This window comes from Grammomys surdaster, unplaced genomic scaffold, assembly GCF_004785775.1.
Source record: "Grammomys surdaster isolate TR1022 unplaced genomic scaffold, NIH_TR_1.0 842, whole genome shotgun sequence".
Classification (NCBI taxonomy): domain Eukaryota; kingdom Metazoa; phylum Chordata; class Mammalia; order Rodentia; family Muridae; genus Grammomys; species Grammomys surdaster.
In genome coordinates this window covers 349,491-352,237 of record NW_021605261.1, presented here as the reverse complement: position 1 = coordinate 352,237, position 2,747 = coordinate 349,491, and positions in this window count along the sequence as shown.

The window sequence follows — 2,747 nt, the reverse complement described above, 5'->3', positions numbered from 1 at the left end:
AATGTCAACCATAAACCAGTTCACCTCTAAGAGAAGACAAGAGTTTATTGTAAGCCAAATATGAGTTATTGTGGCTCACAAACACAGAAACAGGTTGTCCCAAATGACATTTCTTCACAGAAGCAGTTACATGAAATTTTTATAGTACAGAACAAAAGAAACAAATTAAGACATTCACAAAATATATTAGTGAGAACACCAGGTAGATAGGTTTCAACAAAACAGAGAAATATTATGTTAGAAAAAGTTTAGCTCATATCTGGTGGAAAGTTAGTGGTCTGTTGACATAATACATTCCCAAAGTTGTGCCCAGTGGGTTACAAGATGAGAACGCAGATCCAGACAGGTGACAAATGGCAACTATATTAAAATGATTAACTAAGAGAAGTTTGGCTGTGGATCTGCAACTTTCCAACTCCCCACAATCACCAAGTTCTCATCAGTCAATCAGTCTTTTGATACCTTTAACACAGGTGTGGTTTTGGTTTTGGAATCAGCTCATTCTAATTTGTGCCCTAAAAGCCACTCCAAGAGCTGAGTCCAACTTAAATCTTAGGCTTCAGTTGTTTTAACTGCATTTAATTTTCCCCTAACTGGTCAAGACTGAAGCTCTGTGATTCTCACATGGAGCAGAGAGTTATTTTCTGTCTACATGTTTTTGACTTTCTCACTGCATCATAAACAATATGAAAAGCTCAAAGGTTGTCCAGTGTTTTAACAGTGACCTCAGATTAACATCAACACAAGTTCAGTACCAGCAGGGCTATATTCTCCCCTCTTAATAAGTCCTTGTTCCTGTATTCCACGAAATCAAAGCCCTCCAAACGAAGCTTAGAATGGGCAAGTCACCAGAGGCAGGAGCTTCCACTCTGATCTGTGTTGTCTTCTTGATCATTGCTGATCTTTACTAAGATGTGCCTCATTCTACCTGGACAGTCATACAGGTGTCTCATATATCTGGTAGCCACGGAGCTTGCCTGTTGCTCATTCACCATGCTCGGTGGCCTCCCGATTCCTGCCATAATCTTCTGTAGATGCCATTGGCCCTTGCTCATTATTTAACAGAGAAGCAGTGGAGCTCTCTACTGTGGAAAAACAGTTCTCAGTCACAGTGTATACTCAACTCCTTTATTTGGACACTTCCCTTTTACAATACCATTTAAACTGGGGTTGAATGTACACACTACATTATTCATGAGTGCTGACCCAAAGTTTTGTAAAATATATATTTCTATCAACCCACCTTTCCAAACAATTTCCTCTACCTCATAGGTAATATATAAATGGTATCAAAAATGATGCTTTACAAATATGGCTTTACATAATATTGTTAAGATTCGTCTATTTCTAACATGACCTAGAGTGTTCCTTTTTATTTCTGAGTAGTATTATACCACATAAATACACCATAATTTTTTTGTTCACTCACCTGGTGATGACATTTAGGTTGTTTCCAGTTTGAACTTTTCTGAATAAAAGTTGCTAGAGTAGTCTTGAGTAGAATTTAGTTTGAGATTTCTAAATCTCCTGCAAAAATACGAAAACTGCTGGCTCATAGAATAGATGAATAGTGCCTAGTTCCCATCAGACTGCTGACAGCAGTGTCACTGGGCAGTTCCAGCTGGTTCACACTCTTACCAACACCAGGTTAACAGTATCCATGATTACTAAAACTGCAACCGAAGCTTTGTACATACAAACATTCAACATTCAGCTGCATATGGACTAGTCTCAGCAAGGAGTACCCAGTATATTAGAAACCTGCACTAGACTTCAGACTCTTATCCAGCATGGTCACACCAAGAGGACATCAGAAATATGTATTACTAGTGCTGTCTAGATTCACTCACCCTAGCACAGCATGGACGATGGGAAGTCATGGAGAACTCAACAAACTTCCCTGTCAGTTCTGCCATCATGTGCTATTGAGTCACCATGGTGTTTGGTTTTGTTTGTTTGTTTTTTATTTTCCTTAAATTTTTAATATCATACTTATTTAGTGATATGTGCCAAAAACAGAGTTGTTCTTGAAAAAAATAAAGTTATGCTAAACCCAACAGCTAAAAAATAATAATCCAAACAAAATAGCAGGATTGCCAGATGTAGCAGCACACAGCTATTCCTGAGGCTGGGGAATTGCAAGTTCCAAACTATCCTGGGTACTAAAGTACCCACAATGAAAATACTAATAACAATGGAATTGTCTGAGCCTTGGTCTTTAAAAATAGCTCCTTTAGTGCTGGGTGTATAGTCCAAAGGAGCAGCACTGGTCCTACATGTAGGAGGCCCATGGTTCAATTGGTAGAACCATTTAAAAACTGCCCTAATTCAATTTCCACATCCCCAAACACCATTTCATCCCATAACTGTTATAACTTGTTGTTTCCTGTAACTCACAGCACACTGCTTGTCCATATTGTTTTTAACCACAAAAGAATTATATGCTAAGGAATTATATCTGAAAGCAGAAGATGAACTTCATTTGATAGTTTTTTAGTAGCATTTTACAGAAACTGTAAAAAGTACCCAGTAAGAATTGGTTGGTGTATACATTTTAGGAGTCATATTTCCACAGTTCAGCTGCAGAGTAGGTGTGTTATCACTAATAGTATGCAGAATGAACCTAAGAGGGGAAGACATATATTCATTATACACACAAAATAAATACCCAGTAGGTAATTTGTCTGGAAAAGGTGTTAATAGAGCTTCTACTTAATCAAAGGCAACCACTTGCTACTGACCTGATT